A 14,554-nucleotide genomic window follows, 5' to 3' on the forward strand; every position below is an offset into this window, starting at 1 on the left:
TAAAATGGAATAACAGAGTTCTTTTAAAAACTAGTAAAATCCTTACAATAAGAATCCAATATAAGTCAGATCAAATCACTTTCACTGCAAAAAGGAGAAGACTCATTGACATCCTTGTGGCAAGGTGAAAGTCAAAGTATATTTTATAACTCCAAAGTACAATGATGAAAGCACACATTTATAATCCAACAGGGGGGTGTAGAGCACTTCAGCATTCAGCCAGGTTATTTAACAGTTAAAAAAGTTAGTCAAAAGCAAAAAAACCAAAAAACCCTTCAAAATGTGATGTTAACAGAGGCAAATACAAACAGCAACAGGAAAAGATGGAGACCTTACCACTCCGACTGGTCTTACTGAGAATTGCAATCCTTTGGATTCTCTTCCCAGGCAAGTACATGGTCATCTGAAGGTTATCATGTAGTATTCAGAAAAACCCGTGTTCAAATTCCTGGGACCATGCTGTGAAAGAACTGGCTTTGGCCAGTTGTTTGTCAGCTGTTTGTCAGCAGGGAGAGAAAAAACACCCCACCTTTCAGTGTGCCATTTTCTGGAGGACTCCTCAAGCTGCTTTCAAATTCTGTTGGAATGGTTCTGTAGCTATGGATATGTTTCTTTAAAAAAAAGACAAGGAAATCATCTCTGATGTGGTTGAATAAAAAGAATACATATAGTAACATCCCTAGTAATTTTATTAAGACTTTTGGCGATCTTAATTGTCTAATCATTATGTTTACTATTATTGCTATTTATGACTTGAATACAGGTAGTCCTTGACTTACGACCACACTTAGACCCAGAATTTATGTTGCTAAGTGAGAAATTTGTTGAGTTTTGCCCCATTTTACAACTTACCACATTTGTTAAGTGAATCACTGCAGTTTAATTAACATGGTCATTAAGTGAATCCAGCTTCCCCACTAACTTTGCTTGTCAGAAGTTTGCAAAAGGGGATCACATGACCCCAGGACACTGCAACAGTCATAAATATGAACCAGTTGTCAGGCATCGGAATGTAAATCACATGACCGTGGGGATGCTGTAACAGTCATAAGTGTGAAAAATGGTCATAAGTCACTTTTTTTAGTGCCCTTGTAACTCTGAATGGTCACTAAATGAACTATTGTAAGTTGAGGACTACCTGTAATAGATCAAGTCAATAAGAATAGGAATATTCTTCATTGGTCAAGTGTGATTGGACACAAAAGGAATTTGTCTCCAATGCTTAAATTCTCAGTGTATATACAAACAACAAAGTGGTAAGTCAATAACGATGATGATGATGATGGTGATGATGATGATGATGGAAGGGACCTTGAAGGTCATCTAGTCCAGGGCTTTTCAACCTTTTCGCCCATAGTACCACTTTTAGGATATGGCAGCATCCGAGTACCACCAGTCACATAGCAAGGTGTCAAAAACTTGATGACCAAAAAAAAAGGAAAAAGTGATGAAGTACAGGTAGTCCTCGACTTACAACAGTTCGCTTAGTGACTGTTCAAAGTTACAGTGGCACTGAAAAAAGTGCCCCCCAAGCCACAGCCGACAAGACACCTGCCTGCCAGCCCGGCAGCACTTTTCCTCCTGTCCGAGGTTTCATTGTTGTGAGCATTTCTGTTGAGGATTGGCAGTGGGGGTGGAGTGGGGGGTGTTTGGTTTTTATTCCCCTCCTCTGCTGGGTGGTTGCAGGAGGTTTTGGTCACTTCACATGACCTTGGGACATGTGACCGTCATAAATATGAATCAGTTGCCAAGCATCTGAATGTAAATCACAAGACCCTGGAGATGCTGCAACATTCCAGCTGATTGGTGCTTCTTCTGGGCTCAGAAGCGCCAGGATCAGTGCCGAGCTCCAGCTGGAGCCTGGCGCTGATCCTGGCACTTCCGCTGAGCCATGACAGCCCTGCAGCTCCAGCCATCTCGCTCAGGCTACTGCGGTGCTGCCACCGGTTCACCTCATTCCCCTCCCCCGCTACCACTTTTCTAGGATGGTCGCATACCACCTGCTTGGTGCCAATGTACCACAGGTGGTACCCGTACCCCTGGTTGAAAAGCCCTGATCTAAACTTAAAGTATGCTTTGGCTGTGTCCCAAACATTTTGGAGTGATGTATCTTCTTTCTTATTTTCTTTAAAGAAAAATTCCATTTCTTTTGCTACTTTTTGTATAAATTCTTTCTCTTTCAATAAAAATTGATTTAATGTCCATCTTAATTTCTTCTTTGTTCCTCTCCACGTCATCTTTATCAGATTATGATCCGCCCATACATTAGTTTCTATCTCAGTCTCTTGTATGTTCATTCTTAATTCAGGAAATATCCATATCATATCAATTCTAGACCATGATTTATGCCTATTTGAGTAAAATCTATATTGAGATTTCTTTGGGTTTTTTTCTCTTAGGTAAAATGTTCCTTCCTTTTTTCCTTATTTTACTACTTCTATAGTCTAGCTTTCCATCTACAATTGCATTAAAATCTACTAAGCAGATATTTTGATATTCTTTTTCTACTATTTTATGTAATTTTTGGTAAAATTCTTGTTTATTATTTGGTGCATAAATTGCTACCATCAATGTCTGGTTTTGGTTTATCGTTATTTCCACCATTAGTATTCTTCCTTCTTCATCTGAGTAAATTTGTTTAGGATTCATTGTTTCTTTAATATAGAGAGCTACTCCTCTTTTCTTTTATTGTGCTAATGAAAAGTAAAGCTTGCCAATTTTCGGGCATTCCAAAAATTTATAATGTTGTCTTTTCATATATGTTTCTTGAAGGCAGACTATATCTATTTTTAGTTTTTGTAATCATGTAAAAAAATTTTTTAAGGGGGAGTTCAATCCATTTATGACAAGGTGGAAGCTTACCGCAAGGAGGTTGAGGGGTTGGTGAACAGGTGTAAGGAAAACAGCCTAGTTTTAAATACCGGAAAAACCAAAGAGATCATTGTCGATTTCAGAAAAGGCAGGCACAGCCACACTTCTCTGTGCATAAATGATTCACCTGTGGAGATGGTTACCAGCATCAAATTCCTGGGTGTGCAGCTAACAAGTAGGCTGGCTTGGTCGCTCAACAGTGAGAAACTGATGAAGCGGGCACAGCAGCGCCTGCATTTTCTGTGTCGCATGAGAAAAGCACATCTTCCTTGTCCTGTCCTGACCACTTTCTACATGGGAACAATCGAGAGCATCCTGTCATACAGCATCACAGTCTGTTTTGGAAGCATCACTGCTTCAGACAGGAAGGCAGTGCAGAGAGTGGTGAGGATGGCCGAAAAGATCATTGGCAGTTCCCTCCCCTCCATCCAGGACATAGCACAGAAGCATTGCTTGAGCAGGGTCCATAAGATTATCTGGGACACTACACATCCTCTTCATGACCTGTTTTCCTTGTTACCTTCTGGGAGGAGGCTCCGTGGTGTCCGAAGCAGAACATCCAGATTCAGCCATAGTTTCATTCCATACAGCATTAACCTTGTGAACTCTCAAGCTTCCTCCTTCTTTTATATATTTAAGATGGACAGTACTTAATATTTAATATTTATTTGTTATGTATATGTATGGGCGTGGGTCTATACATATGTGTATATAGTATGGTTAGGTGTGTGTCATGTATGTGTTCCACTTTGAGAGCGGCCAACTAAATTTCATTTTTGATGTGTGCCGTTGTGCCCACAGTAAAAAAAATGACAATAAATCTTATCTTACCTTATCTTATCTTATCATCTAATCTTATCATCTTATCTTCATTGTGAGAATCCCATTGTCCTTCTCCATCTTCTTCAATTATATTTAGGTTTTATTCTCCTAGTTGTTCTTATCTGTCTCTGTTCTCTTCCCTTTGTTTGGCTGCCCCTTCTATTGCTATCTCTTCCTGTTTTCTAGATTCCCATTGTGGTTGGAATTCTGGATTTCCTTCTTTGAGAAAAGCTCTATGTCTGTCATGAAATTCCAGTGCTTTAAAGACAGAGTCCAATCTGTATCTTTTGGAGTCCCAGTTGATTAGTATCCCCTCCGGCATCAGCCATCTAAAATTCACTCCTTTTTTAATTAATTTTTTGGTCAAAAATTGATATTCTCTTCTTTTTTTTTTAATTCCATTTATATCCTGCCCTTCTCCGAAGACTCAGGGCGGCTTACAAGCTTAGCAGTAGCCTTCATTCTATGTATATGCCTGCTTATTAGGGCTTTCACACACCCCCGCAAGCGGCATTATTACAAAGTCAGCTTAATTGCACCCAACAATCTGGGTCCTCATTTTACCTATCTTGGAAGGATGGAAGGCTGAGTCAACCTTGAGCCTGGTGGGATGCGAACCTGCACTAATTGCAGGCAGCTGGTGTTACTTAAGGAGGCATTAGCCCACTGCTCCACCAAGGCTCTTTCTTGAGTCCCTTATCCTCCTAGGTATTTGCTTGAAAACTACAGTTTTTTTTCCTTCTATTGCAATGGATCATCTCTCACTCTTCTCAATATCTCATCTCTGTTAGAGTTTACAGCTTTCCAGCGCAAAAATAAATCCAAAAAATAAGCACACATTCAAAATGAACAGGAGGCATAGTTTAGAAAAACTTTATCTATAAAATATATATAAACATGATACATACAGTTTAACTCAGTTCTTGGGAACATCAACAACTAACTCAGGAGATCAGGACACAGGGAAAGACTAAGACACGCCCAGACCTAGGCTGGATCACATGCCTCACACAGCCAATCCTGTGTGAGATTAAATAACAGTTCCCATTGGCTGGTTCATTACTATGGCTATTCCAGTTCATAAATTCTTGCACACTGACAACAAATCTAACATGTACCTCTCTAGGGTCTTTGTTTCTTCTTGTGTAACTTGAATTGACTCTAAATATTTGATCAATCTTCCATTTCCTGTTACCCAATGTCCAATACTCCGGCCAACAGTTCTGCCATCAAATTAGCAAGATCATCTTCCTTGTCTTCCATTATATTCTGAAAACTTAAAAAATAGGATGCCTTTTCCATTTCCAGAACCGCTACTGAGTCTTCCAATTCTTTATTTGCCTGCATTAATCTTTGGTTTTCGTCTTTTATTTCTTCCAACTTTTGATTGGTTTCTACTGATTTGTCTTCTATTTTCTGAATCCTTTGCTCATTCTTTGTAATCTTCTGTTGAAAGTTTTCTAGTTGTTGTTTCAAGTCGTGAATTTCTTCCTTCATTTTATCAAAATTATCTTTTCTCTCTTCATGGCTTATCTTTGTGTCTTCTTTATGTGAAGTAATTGCCTGCTGGATTAGTTCTAGTGTGGCTTGCATTTCCTTCTGGAAATTATTGGTTTTTTCTTGCTGCAGCATTGCTTCAATTGATCTCTGATACATAGGACTGGGGGCAGTAGAAGACGGAGCTGAGGATGATTTTTTGCTAGTTTTAGCTAAATTAGAAACACTCATTTTTATTCCCACCCTCCAGACCTTCTCAATTCTAATATATTCCCCAGTTATCAGCCTTATACAAACCCTCCAATCTTATAATCAATATTACAATATGTCCTTTAAGTTCATCTCAAGTAGTTCTTGTGATCTTTGTCTGTAGTAGGAAAAGCAATACTGGGATACAATCCCCAAATACTGGGATACAATCCCCAAAATGACAGAATGATCTCAGTGCGAATCCAAGGCAAACCATTCAATATCATAGTAGTCCAAGTCTATGCCCCAACCACTGGTGCTGAAGAGGATGAAATTGACCAGTTCTATGAAGCCCTACAGCACCTTATACGATTAACACCAAAAAATGATGTCTGTATCATCATGGGGGATTGGAATGCTAAAGTAGGAAGCCAAAAGATAACGGGAATAACAGGCAAGTTTGGCCTTGGAGTACAAAATGAATCAGGGCACAAGCTGATAGAATTTTGTCAAGAGAATACGATGGTCATCGTATTTTCCAACAACCCAAGAGACGGCTCTACACATGGACATCACCAGACGGCCAACACAGAAATCAGATTGACTATGTGCTCTGCAGCCAAAGATGGAGAACCTCTATACAGTCAGTAAAAACAAGACCAGGAGCTGACTGTGGCTCAGACCATGAGCTTCTCATTGCAAAGTTTAGGCATAAACTGAAGAAAGTAGGGAAAAGCACTAGGCCACTCAGGTATGAACTAAATAATATCCCTGATGAATACACAGTAGAGGTGACAAATAGATTTAAGGAATTAGATCTGATAGACAGAGTGCCTGAACAATTAAGGATGGAGGTTGGCAACATTGTATAAGAGGTAGCAACTAAAACCATCCCAAAGAAAAAGAAATGCAAGAAAGCAAAATGGCTGTCTGAGGAAGCTTTGCAAATAGCTGAGGAAAGGAGGGAAGCGAAAGGCAAGGGAGAGAAAGAAAGATACGCCCAACTGAATGCAGAATTCCAGAGAATAGCTAGAAGAGATAAGAACGTCTTCTTAAATGAACAATGCAAAGAAATACAAGAAAACAATAGAATAGGGAGGACTAGAGATCTCTTCAAGAAAAATGGAGAGATGAAGGGAACGTTTCATGCAAAGATAGGCATGATAAAGGACCAAAATGGCAGGGACCTAACAGAGGTAGAAGAGATTAAGAAGAGGTGGCAAAATTATACAGAAGAACTATACAAGAACGAGCTTAACGTCCCAGATAACCACGATTGGGTGGTTCTTAAAGAGATGGGAGTACCAGACCATCTTATTTGTTTCTTGAGAAACCTATATGTCATGGTTCCGATTAATGAGACAGTTCAAACAACATTCAGGCATCGTTTTTCTAAAAGTCTATAATAATGAGAACGAAGCATTGGAACTCATGGAGGGATGCCAGAATCTGAAATCTCCTCCCCTAAGTACATCGTATCATGCACAATTCCCTCCCTTAATTGCATGTCATAAATCACATTATCCAATTATTTTAACATATGAAGTTTCACTTCCTTTCTGTAGCGCGTGCTATTTCTTATCAAAACATCTGGTTGACATTCCCCCCCTTCAGTGATTCAAAGCGAAGCAGTTTAAAGCAAAAGGCTGCCTCTTGTATTGTCAGAGCAAAACCATCCAGTGTTTGCAGTGTTGACATCCGACCCCCCTTACAAAAAAAGGATAGATCCTGTAATGTAAACAAAACATATGTCAGGGATTATGTCTTGGTTTGTTGGGTTTTTTTCATGAAACTTTTTGATTAGTCGGTCGGCCTTCACATCGCTAGATTTCACCCAAGTAGCTTCAGACAGCGAGTACCCCTTCCATTGTACTAGGTACTGCAATTTCCCTTTAAAGATTCTAGAGTCAAGAATGCCTTTCACTTCATAGTGTCTCTGACCCGCTACTACGAGTGGCCCGGGTGCCTTCTTAGGGGGAGGTCTTAAGGTGGAGTCCCGAAAAGGTTTCAGTAGGCTGCAATGGAAGACAGGGTGAACTTTCCCTAAAAGCCTAGGGAGTTTTAATCCTACTGTGATGGGGTTGATGATCCTTACGATGGGGAAAGGCCCCAAGAATTTCAGTCCTAATTTCTTGCTGGGTAACTTGAGGCATAAGTATTTAGTTGACAGCTAAACCTTTTCCCCAGCTTGGAATGTTCTTTGGAGAGCCCTTTTTTATCAGCCTGTTTTTTATAAGTCTTGGAAGTCGTTTTTAAGGCTGTTTTCGTGTTTCTCCAAACTTCTTCCCACCCCCTCACCCATTGATCAAGTGTCTGGGAAGCTTTGAACTGCATTCCTCTCTCTGAAATTATTCGCTTAGGGGTGCCATGCAGTTGGTAGATAGGTTTCAGGAACAATTTAGTCAGTCATTGGGCAGATGGGAGTCCTTTGCAGGCGATAAAATGATCCTGCTTCGAAAACAGGTCGATCACAGTCCAGATGACAGTATTTCCTCTACTTTCGGGTAGGTCTATAATAAAGTCCATAGCTATTTCTTCCCATGGTTGAGAAAGGTCTGCCACCGGCTGCAGTAGCCCAGGGTTTTCCCTGGAATTCTTTTCATGGTGGCACATATTGTACAACTCCTAACATAGTTTTCTACATTTCGTTTTAACCCCGGCTACCAAAATTGCCGGCGGATGAGGTGTAGAGTTTTTAAATATCTGAAGCATCCAGCCTGTTTTACATCATGACTATGTTTGAGAGCATTGAGACGGAGGGCTTCAGGTAAATACAGTTTCCCCCCCTTGTATGCCATACCATCCCTGCATGTTAAGGAGGTTTCATTATCTTTGAACCATTGATCGGTGAGGAGCTCTCGTTTTATCTTCTTTGCTTCCGGGTCATCAGGATTAGGGGTTCTGAGAGGTGTGAGTTGTGCCGCAGGTTGTGAACTGGGGATAATTGCCTCGTTGACCTCTTCACGTTTGCTTTTGTATTGGGGCAATCGGGATAGCGCATCAACTAATAGGTTTTTTCCTCCCAGTATGTACTTTAGAGTGAAGTTGAAATGATTAAAGTACTGTGCCCACCGCACTTGTTTTGGGGACAGTATGCGGGGGGTCTTCAGTGCCTCTAGGTTTTGTGATCTGTCCATACTTCAAATGGCACCTTGCTCCCTTCTAAATAGTGTCGCCAGTTTAACAGGCTCCACCTAATGACAAAGGCCTCCTTCTCCCAGATTGTCCATCTCCTCTCGCTTTCAGTGAATTTTTTGGAGGTGTAGGCGCAGGGTTGTAGGACTCCACTTTTGTTCTTTTGCAGTAATACAGGTCTGACTGCCACGTCGCTGGCGTCACCTTGGATTACAAAGGGCTCCCCTCGGCAGGGGTGCTTTAGAACCAGCTCAGCAGCAAATAGTCTTTTTAAATTCTCAAAAGCTGTTTGACAACTCATCGTCCATGCTAGTGGTTGGCCAGGTCGTGGTTTTCCCCCTCACCCGTTTTGAGTAGTTCTGTAAGGGGTAGAGCAATCTCGGCAAAAGAGGGAATGAATTGACGGTAGAAGTTGGCAAACGCTAGGAAGCTCTGGAGCTGTTTGCGAGTCTTTGGGGGTTGCCATTCAATTATAGCTTTCACTTTGGCTGGGTCCATTTCAATGCCCTCATTGGAAATTCTATAGCCAAAATAAACTAATCGGGTTTGATGAAATTCACATTTTGACAATTTGACATAAAGTTTGGCATTCAATAGTTTCTTTAACACTTCTCTCACCAGTCTTATGTGGTCAAGTCATATTTGTACTGTATATCAGGATGTCATCAAGATACACTAGAACCCCTTTGTATAAATGATCATGTAGGACCTCATTAATTAACTGCATAAATACGGCTGAGGCCCCCTGCAGTCCAAATGGCATGACTTTGAACTGGTAGCTTCCCAAGGGGCAGTTGAAGGCACTCATCCCCCTCCTTTATTCTCACCTGGTAATATGCTTCTCTCAGGTCTAATTTAGTAAAGACACTCCACTTCGCCAGATGGGTTTGTAGGTCCTTCAGGAGGGGGAGGGGGTATTTATTTTCCACACTCACAGCGTTTAGGCCTTTATAGTCCACGCAGAGATGTAGAGACACATCTTTTTTCTCTTTGAACAACACAGAGGCTCCCACAGTAGACTTGGCCCGTTCGATGAATCCCCTCGCTAGGTTTGTATCCACATATTGCTGCATCTCCTCCATTTCAAAGGGGGACATAGCGTACATTCTTGGTTGGGTGAGTTTGGCCCCTGGTAACAGTTCAATGGAACAATCATTGGGACGGTGAGGAGGCAAGGTAAGACTCAGGCAGGGCAGTCTCGAGGCATCTGTAGTCTCCGCTGGAGTGGTTCCAGCCTGACGACCAGATAAGCTCACTTGACTGCTTGGGTTTGGAGATCTGCCCAAACTCATCTTCCCACAGCAAGCCGTCTATTACTCCCTCCTCTGAGCTTTAATCAGCAGCCAGGTTATTGTCTTCAAGCAGGCTTCCTTTCCCCATGATGAAGATTCTTCCCTGAATCTTTGCCAGCTTCTCTCCCTTACTAGAGACAGCGGTGGGGGCTCAGGACCCCCCAGGTTGAAAGAAAATAGATTCTGGCATGATGTCATGGTTCCGATTAATGAGACAGTTCAAACAACATTCAGGCATTGTTTTTCTAAAAGTGTATAATAATGAGAACGAAGCATCGGCACTCATGGAGGGATTCCAGAATCTGAAATCTCCTCCCCTAAGTACATTGTATCATACACAATTCCCTCCTTTAATTACACATCATAAATCACATTATCCAATTAGTTTAACATATGAAGTTTCACTTCCTTTCTGTAGCGCGCACTATTTCTTATCTTATCAAAACATCCGGTTGACATTCCCCCCCTTCAGTGATTCAAAGCGAAGCAGTTTAAAGCAAAAGGCTGCCTCTTATATTGTCAGAGCAAAAACATCCAATGTTTGCAGCATTGACACTATGCGGGTCAAGAAGCAACAGTAAGAACTGGACACGGAACCACTGATTGGTTCAAAATTGGGAAAGGAGTCTGGCAAGGCTGTATACTGTCGCCCTGCCTATTTAACTTATATGCAGAGCACATCATAAGGAAGGCAGGGCTAGATGAATCAAAAGTTGGAATTAAGATTGCCGGGAGAAATATCAACAACCTAAGATATGCAGATGGTACCACTCTAATGGCAGAAAGTGAAGAGGAACTAAAGAGCCTCTTGTTGCGGGTGAAGAAGGAGAGTGCAAAAGTGGGCTTGAAACTCAACATTAAGAAAACCAAGAACATGGCATCCGGCCCTCTCAATTCCTGGCAAATAGATTGGGAAGAAATGGAGGTAGTGACAGATTTTGTTTTCCTGGGCTCCAAGATCACCACAGATGGGGTCTGCAGCCAAGAAATTAAAAGATGCTTGCTCCTGGGAAGGGAAGCCATGGCAAATCTAGACAGCACACTAAAAAGCAGAGACATCACCCTGTCAACAAAAGTGCGTATAGTCAAGGCTATGGTCTTCCCAGTTGCAATGTATGGCTGTGAAAGTTGGACCATGAGAAAGACTGAGCGCCAAAGAATTGAAGCCTTTGAACTATGGTGCTGGAGAAGACTCCTGCGAGTCCCTTGGACTGCAAGGCGTTCAAACCGGTCAGTCCTAGAGGAGATCAACCCTGACTGCTCTTTAGAAGGCCAGATCCTGAAGTTGAAACTCAAATACTTTGGCCACCTAATGAGAAGGAAGGACTCACTGGAGAAGAGCCTTGGTGGAGCAGTGGGCTAATGCCTCCTTAAGTAACACCAGCTGCCTGCAATTAGTGCAGGTTCGCATCCCACCAGGCTCAAGGTTGACTCAGCCTTCCATCCTTCCGAGGTAGGTAAAATGAGGACCCAGATTGTTGGGGGCAATAAGCTGATTTTGTAATAATGCCGCTTGGGGGTGTGTGTGAAAGCCCTAACAAGCAGGCATATACATAGAATGAAGGCTACTGCTAAGCTTGTAAGCCGCCCTGAGTCTTCGGAGAAGGGCGGGATATAAATGGAATTAAAATAAAAAAAATAAAAATAATGCTGGGAAAGATTGAGGGCAAGAGAAGAAGGGGACGACAGAATGAGGTGGCTGGATGGAGTCACTGAAGCAGTAGGCGTGAGCTTAAATGGACTCCATAAGATGGTAGACGACAGGAAGGCCTAGAGGAACGTCATCCATGGGGTTGCAATGGGTCGGACATGACTTCGCAACTAACAACAACACATAGGACTGGGGGCAGTAGAAGACGGAGCTGAGGATGGTTTTTTGCTAGTTTTAGCTAAATTAGAAACACTCGTTTTTATTCCCACCCTCCAGACCTTCTCAATTCTAATATATTCCCCAGTTATCAGCCTTATACAAACCCACCAATCTTATAATCAATATTACAATATGTCCTTTAAGTTCATCTCAAATAGTTCTTCTTTTCCAGCTGCAATCTGCAAGGCTGAGAAATTCAGGCACATCAAAGAGCCTAGCTTGCTACCTCTGTCTGGGCTTCAAGCCAAGGTCACTCCTTCCAAGCACAGTGCAAAGCAAGGTCTTAGTGCTGTTCTTTATTTCCACCACTAGATGTCATTAAATGTCTATCTTTCAACCAGGACCTATTTCTCAAAAGTTCAGTCTGTTATTTTTCAAAGAAAATAAAGTTTTCAAAATATTATAAGTCCCCCAAATTTTTCAGTGTTACAACTTTAAATTGTTTCCAAATTGGTTTTATAATCTGTCTGCTTTTCTCCCCAAAGATGTTAAACTGCCGGTGTTCTTCTAGGGGGAGGAGCAATGAAGAACCCCCCCTTCCTTCTTTTCTCCAGGGAATTTTTTTTTAATAGCAGGGCAGGAAAAATACTCTCACCCAGTTCCAAATGCATAGCTTAAACTTTGCTGGATGGTGCTTTTTTTCCCAGTTGTCAGTAGCTTCTGACTGGCTGCCAGACTACAGCCAGTCTTTCACCTGCTGGTTCAGAGGGCTTCCTCGAATCAAACGGATTGACCGCCATCTCTCCATGAGCTACGAGGGTCTCCTCCTTCGTTGCTTCTCCGGGGCGACTTTATTTATTTATTTATTTATTTAATTGATTTTATATACCGCCCTATTCCCGAAGGACTCAGGGCGGTTTACAGGGCGAATTAAAACAATACAAATAAATACAATTAAAATAGAATTAAATTAAAACTAGCCCACAATTAAAACAAATTAAAATTTAAATTTTAAAGTTAAATTAAAACCCCCTCAGTCCAGGCCAGAAAGATCAAATAACCAAGTTTTCAGCTCCCGGCGAAACGAGTGAAGGTCCGGGGCAGTCCGAAGTTCTACCGGCAGTTCATTCCATAGGGCAGGCACGCCCACAGAGAATGCCCTCCCCCTTGGAATCACCCGCTGGCATTCCCTAATCGGCGGAACCCTAAGGAGGCCCTCACTGTGGGAACGCACAGGACGATGGGAGGCTGATGCTGGCAGCAGGTGCTCCCTGAGATAATCCGAACCCATGCCATTTAGGGCTTTATAGGTCATCACCAGCACCTTGAATCTCACCCAGAGGGGAACTGGAAGCCAATGCAGCTCGCGGAGAAGAGGTGTTACATGAGAGTATCGGGAAACTCCCATTACTACTTGCGCGGCTGCATTATGCACCAGCTGAAGCCTCCGAGTGGTCCTCAAAGGCAGCCGCATGTAGAGAGCGTTGTAGTAGTCTAACTGGGAGGTCACGAGTGCATGAGTGACTGTGCGTAGGGCATCTCAGTCCAAATAGTGTCACAACTGGTGCACCAGGTGAACCTGGGCAAAAGCCCCCCTGGTCACGGTTCCTATATGATTTTCCAAACTGAGCCATGAATCCAGGAGGACGCCCAAGTTACGAGCCCTATCATCGGGGGGGTAACACCTCATCCCCCATCGTTAACAATGGACAAAAATGGTTCACCCGAGATGCCGGTATGCACAGCCACTCAGTCTTGGCAGGACTGAGTCGAAGCCTGTTTCTCCCCATCCAAACCCGAACCGCCTCCAGGCAACAGGACATCACGACGAGGGGCCCAGCAGGGCAAAATCGGACATGGGAGGCAGAGCCCTGCTTCCTTACATCCGTCTCACTACGACACGAAACCAGAAGCCTAGAGTTATGATATTTTGTGGTGTGATCTACTGCCAATCCTAAAAACTCATATATGCAGAGATGGGCATTCCTGAGTCAACCTAAGTATCCCTAATTTTGTTTAGAATCAAGCATTTAAAACAATTTAAAATTCAAACATACAGTTGCAAGAAAAAGTATGTGAACCCTTTGGGATTATGTGGAGTTTTGCATGAATTGGCCATAAAATGCGCTCTAAACGTCATGTAAGTCACAACAATAGAAAAACACAGTCTGCTTAAAATAATACTACACAAACATTAGCTGTTGTCATGTTTTAATTGAACATAAGATGGAAACATTCACAGTGCAGGGTGGAAAAAGTATGTGAACCCCTAGCCTAATAACTTCTCCAAGAGCTAATTGGAGCCAGGAGTGAGCCAACCTTAACTCCAATCAGTGTGATGATATTGGATGTGTTGCTGACAGCCTTCCTGCCCTTTAAAAACACACACCTCTTTTGGGTTTACTGGTCTCAAGAAGCACTGTCTGATGTGAACCATGCCTCGCAGAAAAGAGCTCTCAGAAGACCTACGATCAAGAATTGTTGACTTGCATGAAGCTGGAAAGGGTTACAAAAGTATCTCCAAAAGCCTTGATGTTCATGTGTGCACGGTAAGACAGACTGTCTACAAATGGAGAAAGTTTAGCACTGTTGCTACTCTTCCTAGGCGTGGTCATCCTGTAAAAATGACTGCAAGAGCACAGCGCATAATGCTTAATGAGGTAAAGAAGAATCCTAGAGTGTGAGCTAAAGACCTACAGAAATCTCTGGCACATGCTAACATTTTTGTTGACACATCTACAATAAGGAAAACATTAAACAAGAATGGAGTACATGGGAGGACACCACGGAGGAAGCCATTGCTGTCCAAAAAAATATTGCAGCACGTTTGAAGTTTGCAAAAGAGCACCTGGATGTTCCACAGCACTACTGGCAAAATATACTGTGGACAGATGAAACCAAAATTGAGTTGTTTGGGAAAAACACACAACACTATGTG

The 14,554-nt window shown here is 42.2% G+C and overlaps 1 protein-coding gene across 22 annotated transcripts in view; it reads left to right on the plus strand.

Annotated features, from left to right (window-relative positions):
- Window positions 1-14,554, plus strand: part of LOC308676084 (enhancer of polycomb homolog 1-like) — a 282,194-nt gene that overhangs the window by 174,547 nt on the left and 93,093 nt on the right. The gene's annotated exons all lie outside the window — the stretch shown is intronic.

This window comes from Vipera berus (genome assembly GCF_964194415.1).
Source record: "Vipera berus genome assembly, chromosome: W".
Classification (NCBI taxonomy): Eukaryota; Metazoa; Chordata; class Lepidosauria; order Squamata; family Viperidae; genus Vipera; species Vipera berus.